We start from the raw sequence: 9,435 nt of genomic DNA, 5'->3' as shown, positions 1-9,435 counted from the left end.
CAGAAATTCTATTATTCCATCAAGAACTTCCTCTTTCATCCTCAGATCAGAATTTCCCCCTACAATTCTTTTGTGTTTCTATAGCAATTTGTATGTGTTTCTTTGCCAAATCTTAATACTTGCTTCCTACCATTACTTGTGATCATGTTTATTTCCCTACTTGTTGTAAGATCTCTGTTTTAACACTTAACACATTGCCTTTTTTTAAATCCTTAAAATACATACTAAATGAAATTATTTAAAAATTAATTTTTTTCAATGCTTTCCTATAAGTTACCTTATGATAAATTAATTTTAGAATTTAATATCCTAATAATATTGGTTTCCCTTGAAATACTGTATTATCTATCAATAATAAAATTACATAAGAGACCTTATTTGCCTTTCCCCCTTGAATGCCCCAAGGCATAAAGCTAACTTTAATGATCAATCATAGGAACTACATTAAGCTGAATAATTTGTTTCTCCCTTCATCCAGAAAGATGTTAAGATATACACTTATATGCAGCATTATATTAAAATCCTTACTCTATTTTTACTATAGTCTTTCTTAATATATTTGAGAAAATATAAATAATTAATAACTTAAATTTTTATTTATAATTTGAAATATACTGGTAAATGTCAAATGTCCTAAAAATATCTCCTATGAATAATGTCTGCATATTTAAGAACTACCCTTTCTCAGATAAGGCAGTTAAGAGATATGACTGTACTAAATAAATTATAAAAACAAAGAGGTAAAAACAGTTCTATTTGTTAGAACAAATACTTTTGCTAATATTATAACTTAACTAAAATTATGGTGACATACTGCCCAGTTATTCTTTCCCAACAACCTACTGCAGGGAAATGCAAATATGTTTTATAACTTTAATTGAATCTTTATTCACTGCAAAAATAATGGCTCTTAAAGCTTAACAGCTTAACAACCAAAGGGGTTTATGTATAATTGCAGATGGTGTGAAAAAAATTGCTCTAGTGGATATATTGTAGTCTCCTTTTCCCAAGTTACTGTCATGTTTCCTGATTAGCAAATTATTGACTATATCCATTCATGTTCATTTGGTAGCACAGTTGACAAAGCAGCAAAATTACTGGTAGTATCAATTGAGCCACCATGTAGCTGACCCTTGGCTGATTAAATTTTGATATTGAGTTTTGGTGAGAATAGTAGGGAATTGTTCAGCTACCCTGGGAAAGCTAGAATGAAAGAAAATGAAGCTACTTGGAAAACATTCTCTAGGTGAGAGGTAGTCCTCTGTGTGTGTTTTTGTGTGTCTTTGTGCATGTATTAGTTGATTTAAGCCTGAAAGTAATATGATTTGAGAGATATTAGAAAGATTGGATTTTCTCCAAATGATTTCCTACTCTAGGCCTTAAATTTTACTATTAGCCATTAAAATTTCCATTTAAACATTGGAACTGTGCTTCTGGAATGTTCTGGAATGTATTAGGTCACTAAATGTATTGTACAAATGTGTTTGTCCAGACTTTTCTTTTTGGGAGTTATGTAAGAAAGAGAAGAGGATGAGGATGTTTGCATAACATGAGCATGTGTTTATTTCCATGAGACCATTGCATTTGAGAGAGAGGAAAAAATCTCTGTGGTAGAATTTCAAATATCAAATGCAGCATATTAAAGAAGAACATTGTTTTTGAGGAGGACAAAGGATGGAGTTTTTCCTAGTGATCCTCTCTGATAATACAGTGGACACTGTTTGTTTTCTGACCCATCTCCTCATACAGTCCACTTCTCTCTAGTCACCTTGCAATTGAAGGCAACAATCTTGCATAATTTTGATCAAAGTTCTAAGGGAACTCTATAGGGTTCCTTATAACTGGCTGAGATTTCTGAGAAAATGAAGGCTTTTCAGATTTAAAAAAAAGGCAAGGGACAGATTTAGTTGGTATACCCTTTTCTGCCCTTTTTGTCTCTTTTCTTCCCCTAACTCATCTTGCTGATTAGAGGCCTGAAGGTACATATTTCAGTTTGCTAAAGCTCCTGGAATGCAATATACCAGAAATGGATTTTTTTTTCAATGGGGATTTATTAGGTTGCAAATTTACAGTTGTAAGACATTTAGAAAATGTCCAAATTAAGGCATCAAGAAGTAGATACCTTCTCTGAGGAAAGGCTGATGGCATCCAGGGTTCCTCTGTCAAGTGGGAAGGCACATGGCTGGCTCTGCTGAACCTTGTCTCCCAGGTTAACTTCTGGTTTCAGTGGCTTCCTCCAAAATGTCTCTGGGCTTCTTTCTCAGCTCCTATGGGTCCTTGCTTGTTTCTCCCAGAGGCAAATGCTGGATTACATATCTCAGCTTCTCTCAGCTCTCTCCAAAATGTCTCTGCCTTTTATCCTCTCTTAGAGGACTCCAGCAAGGGGACCAAGAACCACCCAGAATGGGCAGGGTCACATCTCCACGGAAACAATCTAATCAAAAGGTCCTACCCACAATAGGTGTGCCCCCATGAGATTGGATTAAAAGAGTGTAGTCTTTTTTGGGGTAGATAACTCATTCAAACCAGCACAGTACTGTAGCTTTTGCAACTGTGAAGAAAGAAAGATGAGGAAAACTGCAGAAGAAAAAAGCAAAGGTGGAACAACTCTCATACCTGCCCAGGACTCCTGAACAAGGACTTCTTATGTTGTAAAACTGATAGACTCTGTTTGAGTCTAGCATTTTAGTATAGGGTTTTCTGTTGTTTGCAGCCTAGTGCAATCCTAACAAATATATTTTCAATCACACCATGAGGGGAATTACCTTCTCTGTCACTTAACAAATCTTTTTGCAGTGCCAAAGACAATGAGATAATCTGAACTTCCCCAGGAGAAGGACAATGTCACATTGCTTAATACTGATAAAAAAATGTTAGAAAGCCTTTGTAAAGGTGCCAGATGCTAGAACTATCCTGAATAATTATTACAGGAAATTACACAATATAGAAAATTCCATACATGAACAAAATAATGCCCAATGTGGTTTGTCTCAAAGACTATTTAAGAAGTCTTTTAGAGCTAAGAATTCCCATCTGTATAATGCCTTTATTATTCTAGTTTTATTTTTAGCATGCTTCATAATGTAGTGTCTGGCAGCAGAAAGTAGAAGAAAGCCCATTTTGGTCCATAATGGTGCATGACAAAATATCAGGAAACAAAAGTGAAAAGATTTGGAGGAGGAATTTCTTACCTGAATTCATTCTTTAGATCATGGCAAACAGCATAATGAGAAATGCCAGAGAAAAAAATGATCTGCCAGGGAAAATGATCCAGTATCATTTGCTAGCATGTAGCATTATGCTATAAAACAATAATTCAGATAAAATACTAAGAAAATAAAACTCTAAAAATATAGTAGGAAGAATATTGTAGTAGATGAGAATTATTTGCAAAACTTAATTCTATCCAGGGTTAATAACAATGTTAATGACTAATTTAGTGGAAGGCAGAGACAACAATTTCTTTATTTAGATTAAGTCCCTATATAAAGTATGTTAACAGTATTCATCAAAGAAATTTAAAAGTCCTGAAAAAAAAAGTCTTGAAATAAAATATTAGTGTGATATTATATTTTGTCCAACGAGAGACAGAATGTTCATTTAGAACAAATTAGAGAAAGAAAAATGGACATTTGTCTTTGAAAGGATTAAATACGTCCACATGGGTAACAGCATCTCAAAGAATTTCAAGATCCAAAGTGCTGGAAATCATTACCAAAATGTGCTTGAATTGCAGCCTTAGATATGCAGTGTAGGTTAAAAAGAAACATTCAAATTAGTTATCAAATTTAGAAATTTCACAGATTTGGAAGAAGGAATATGTTTCAGCAGTTAGGAAGGGCATGAGATTCAAGTATTAATTAAAAGGCTGGGAAATGAACTGCAATGAGCTCATTATGTGACCTGAACAAATCTCTTGATAGCAATTTCCTTACCTATGAACCTGAGCTGAGAGAGATGACGGCCCTTGTCCCCTTAACTGTGTCCCAGTTTGCTAATGCTGCCATTATGTAACATACCAGAAATGGATTCGGTTTCATAAAGGTTATTTATTAGATTACAAATTTACAATTCTAAGGCCATAAAAGTGTCCAAACTAAGACATCAACAAGAGGATACCTTCACTAAAGCAAGGCCTGTGGTGTCTGGAACACCTGTCAGCTAGGAAAGCACATGGCTGGTATCCACTGGTCCTTTGCTCCTGGTTTGCATTTCAAAGTGGCTTTCTCCAGAATATCTCTGGGCTTCTGTCTCTCTTAGCTTCTCTCTCTCAGCCTCTGTGCATCCTTGCTTGGGCTTCAGTCTCTCTTAGCTTCTCTCTCAGCTCCTGTACATTTTTGCTTGCTCTCTCCAGGCATTTCTCTCTAAGCATCTGGAGGTCCTCTCATAGCTAAAGTCCTGCTTTAGTTGCATCCTACATATTTTTATGTCATGTTTTCCTTTTACAATCAGTTCAAAGTATCTTCTAATTTTACTTGTGGATTTCTTATTTGATTGTATCAGTCAAGGGTTGAGGATATATCGCAAGGAACTGGTGTACATTCCTTTGTGGGCTGGCTAAGCAAGTCATCAATCCATACAGCAGGCATCAGGGAGGCCAGACTGGAGCTCCTGGGTGCTAGTTGAGGCTGCAGTCCACAAGTGGAATTTCTTCTTCAGGAAAGCCAAGTCTGCTTTTAAGGAATGAATTAACCCACCCAGATTATTTAGGATAATCTCCTTTACTCAAAGTAAACTGATCATAAGCTTTAATCTCAGCTACAAAATACCTTCACAGCAACACAAACTATTGTTTGATTAAATAGCTGAGAACAGTGGCCTAGCCAAGTTGACTCATAATCTGATCATTACATTGACTCATGGGTTATTTGGAAGTATGTTGTTAAATTTCCAAATATTTGTGGATTTAAATATTCTTTATTTTAAATTTAATTCTGTCATAGTCAGATAAGTCATACTTGATGTAATTTAAATATTTTTACATTTTCAGAGCTTCTCTTAGTGATTGTTACCTTGATAATTGTTCCATTAGTCCTTGAAGCATATGTGATTTCTGCTTTTGTTCAGGGGAGTGTTCTATAAATGTCAGTTATCTTAAATTGGTTGATAGTGTTCATGTGTTCTACAGACTACTGAAATTTTACCTACTATATTCTATCCACTATCAAGAGAGGAATGTTAATATTTCCAACTATAGTGATTGATTTTTCTTTCTCCCTTCACTTCAATCAGATTTTTGCTTGATGAAAACATGTTTAATAATAACTATTGAGATATAATTCATATACCATAAAATTCACCCTTTTAAAATTCATATTTTTATTATATTCACATACTTGTGCAGCTATCACCATTATCTAATTTTACATCCCCCGAATAGACCATATCCGTTAGCCATCATTGGCATTTTCCTATTCCTCTGTCACCAGTTCCTGGAAACCATTAATCCTACTTTCTGTTTCTAGGGATTTGCCAATTCTAGACATTTTACCTAAATGGAGTCACATAGTATGTGACCTTTTTTTGTGTATGGCTTCTTTCACTTACCATAATTGTTACAGTGTTCATTCATGTTGTAGCATGTATCAATACTAATTCCTGTGTATGGACTACAAATATCTGTTGTATTAATGTACCACTTCTAACAGTTTTTGCTTCATGTATGCTAAAGCTTCATTTTGAGTGGTTCATATTAAGGATGGTTCTATTCTCCTGATGAATTAATCCCTTTATTATTATGAAATGTCCCTCCTTATCCCTAGTTATAGTCATTTTGAAATCTACTTTGTTTGATACTAATATGGTAACTCTAGCTTTTTTATTTTTAATAGAGTTTGCATGCTAAATCATTTTCCATTCTCTTGACTATTTGCAACTTTATATTTAAATTGGATTTCTTGTAAACAACAAATAGTGGGTGATTTCAGGCTGACAAATTCTGCTTTTTAAACGGAATGTTTAGATTATTTTCATTTAATGTAATTATTGATGTAGAGTTAAATTTATTATATATGTATTTGTGTTCTTTTTGTGCTATATGTAATTTGTTCATTTTCTACCCTTTTTTTTCTTTTCTTTTTTTTTTTTTTTTGCCTTTATTTGGAATATTTTTGATGATTCTATTTTATCTCCACCATTGGCTCATTAGCTATACACCTATGTTGGTTTTTTTAATAGTGATTACTCTAGATTTTAAATATATGTATTTAATTTATTACAATGATGTCAAATGATACACTGTTTCACATATGTTGTAAGATCCTTGTAACAGCATACTTTCATTTCCTGCCCCCCTCCTTTGATTTATCATTATCCTATTATTTACTTCTACATTGTTATAAACCTCACAAGTCTTTATTAATAGTTTTAATTTAAACACTCAATTATCTTTGCATAGAGTTTTAAAATTTGGGGATAATCTCTTATACCCACAGATTTATCATTCCTTGAGTTCTTCACTCTTTTATTCAATCCAGTTTTCCTTTTGGTATCATTTTACTTCTTTTGGAAGATATTATTTTAACATTAATCTTTATACAGATCTGCTGGTAATGAAGTCTCTTGACTTCTGATTGTCTGAAGAACACTTTATCTTCTGTGGTGGTTTGGAGCTATGTACCCCAGAAAAACATGTCCTTAAATTTAATCCATTCCTTTGAGTGTGAATAGTTGTAAATAGGACATTTTGATGAGGTTACTTCAGTTAAGGTGAGACCCAGCAACTCAGGATGGGTCTTAATCCTATTATTGAAGGCCTTATACAGAAGGAGAGAGAGAGAGAAAGAGAAAGAGAGAGAGAGAGAGAGAGAGAGAGAAAGAGAGAGAGAGAGAGAGAGAGAGCCCCACAGTGAGCATCCAAAAGCTGGAAGTCAGTGGAACTCAGAAGAGAAAGAAGCCAGGAGAGGCTTCCATGTGCATTGCCATGTGACAGAAAAGCCAAGGACCAAGGATCACTGGTTGCCAGCCCCAAAACACCAGTCTTCTAGGAATAAGCATTGTCTCAGTGGACCCTTGAGTTTGGACTTCTCCTAGCCTCAAAACCCATGAGCCAATAAATTCCTGTTGTTTAAGCCAACCCATGGCATGGTATTTGTTTTGGCAGCTGGTAAACTAAAACACCTTCATTTATGGAAAATATGTTCACTCAGTTGACAATTTTAGGGTGACAGTTAAAAAAAATGCTTTACAAATGTTGCTGTGTTATCTTTTCACTAGAATAGATTTTGATAAAAAGTCTGCTTTGTATGGAATGTGTATTCTTCTGACTATTTTCAAGACTTTTTATCCCATCACAACTTTTTATTAATTTAATTTTGGTACAACTTAGCAGTTTGTTTTGTTTTGTTTAGTTTTGTTAGTTTTCTTCAGTTTGGCATTGGTTGAACTTTGTGGGCCCTGGGTCCAGTAATTTTTAAGTCATATTAGACAATTTCAATCATTGTTTTCAAACCTTTCCTGTCTTAATTCCCCACTTCCCCCTGCCCCTGCTTCATCCCAGGACTCTCCAATTCTATGTAATCTAGAGCACTTAATATTCTCCAGAAGGTCATAAGTGCTGTTCATCTTTTTCTAGTAAATCTGTTTCTTTCTGTGTTTAATTTTGGAGAATTTCTATTGCTATGTCCTCATTTTCTCTGGTTTATATAAAGTATAATTGTTCTTAATGTTATACAGTGTATCTTTTAGTATTCATGTGTGCTAGTTCGGATATTTTTTGTCCCACCAAAAGCCATTTTCTTTAATGCAATCTTGTGGGGGCAGACATATTAGTATTGGTTAGGTTGGAGCCTTTGGATTAGGTTGTTTCCATGGAGATGTGACCCACCCAACTGTAGGTGATAACTCTGATTAGATAATTTCCATGGAGGCATGGCCCTGCCCATTCAGTTGTGGGCCTTCATTAGTTTACTAGAGCCCTATGTAAGATCTCAGACAGAAGGAGCTTGCTGCTGCAACTTTCAGAGACATTTTGAAGATGGTCATTGAAAGCAGAGTTTTGCTGATGCTTTGGAGGTACTAGCCCAGAATTTGCCCCAAGAGGCTGATACAGAGACATTTTGGAGAACGCCATTTTGAAACACAACCTGCAAGCAAGCGGACATCAGCCACATGCCTTCTGAGCTAACAGAGGTTTTCCGGATGCAAATTGCCTTTCTCCAGTGAAGGTACCCGATTACTGATGCCTTACTTTGGACACTTTATGGCCTTTAGACTTTAACTTTGTAACCAAATAAACCCCCTTTATAAAAGCCAATCCATTTCTGTGTTTTGCATAATGGCAGCATTAACAAACCAGAACATGTTATATTTATCATAAACATGTTTATTTGGAGCTTTTTATATTTTCCATTTTTTTTAATTCATCAGGTTAGTGTTTACCTCTACTTTTTAGAACAAATGTTGCATATTTATAATTGATATTGTAGTGTCCCTGCCTGCCAATTCAATCATCCATGTGTTTTTTCTGGGTCTATTTTTGTTGATTGGTTTTTCTCCTGGTATGGGTAATATTTTCCTGCCTTTTTGCATGCCTAGTAATATTTGGCTGGTTACTGGACATTGTTAATTTTATGACTGTGGTGCTGGATTTTGTTGTATCCCTTTAAATATATCTGGGCTTTATTCTGGAACATATTAAGGATGTCAGTATGGTCATTTTGAGGCTTGATTCTGGGCTTTGTTGGAGAAGCCTCTAGTTAAAGTCTGACTTGGGTTGTCTACTAACCCAATAACTTTCAGAAGATCCTAAACAGTATTTCAATTATTATTAGTAGTACTTTTATACTCTAGATGGTGGGGATAGCAACTAATCCAAGCTCTGTGAGAGAGCTTCAGTAATTGTTCTGCTAAATCCTTTCTTACATTTCCTTCCTTGGTTTTGGGTAATTTCTTCACAACATGTGTCAATCAATACTCAGAAAAAAACTTGAGCTGACCCTGTGAAGATATCTGGAGCTCTCTTTCTGTATAATTCTCTCCTATCCAGGATTATGTCCTAATAATTCTAGCTGCATTAGTTTTCCTGTTCTTCAAACTCTGTCTCCTCACCTCAGTATATTGAGCTCTGTTTGGTTTCCCACTCTCATCACAGTGGCCTGAAATTTCTGTCTAGAAAGTAAGCTGGGGCAATCACAGGTCTCACCTTATTTTTTGCCCTCAGGAAACACTGTCCTGCAATGTCTGTTGTTCAATATCTGAATGTTTTTTAACCTAAATTTCATCCAATTAGATAGTTGTTAAAAGTGAAATGTTAAGTTCTGCTCCCATTACTGCATCATGAACAGATGCGGAAACTTAAATTATTGCTTCCAAATTATTTAAGTTTAGTAAAGAGCTGATTCCCAGTATGCAAATTTTCTTAAAATTATAGACTTTCTATAGTAGAATAAAGTCTGTCTATAATAGAGACAATTTCACCATCTCATTTTTTCAATA

This window comes from Choloepus didactylus, chromosome 9, assembly GCF_015220235.1.
Source record: "Choloepus didactylus isolate mChoDid1 chromosome 9, mChoDid1.pri, whole genome shotgun sequence".
Lineage (NCBI taxonomy): Eukaryota > Metazoa > Chordata > Mammalia > Pilosa > Megalonychidae > Choloepus > Choloepus didactylus.
The sequence above is the reverse complement of the archived record's forward strand: the minus strand, read 5'-3'. Positions refer to the sequence as shown.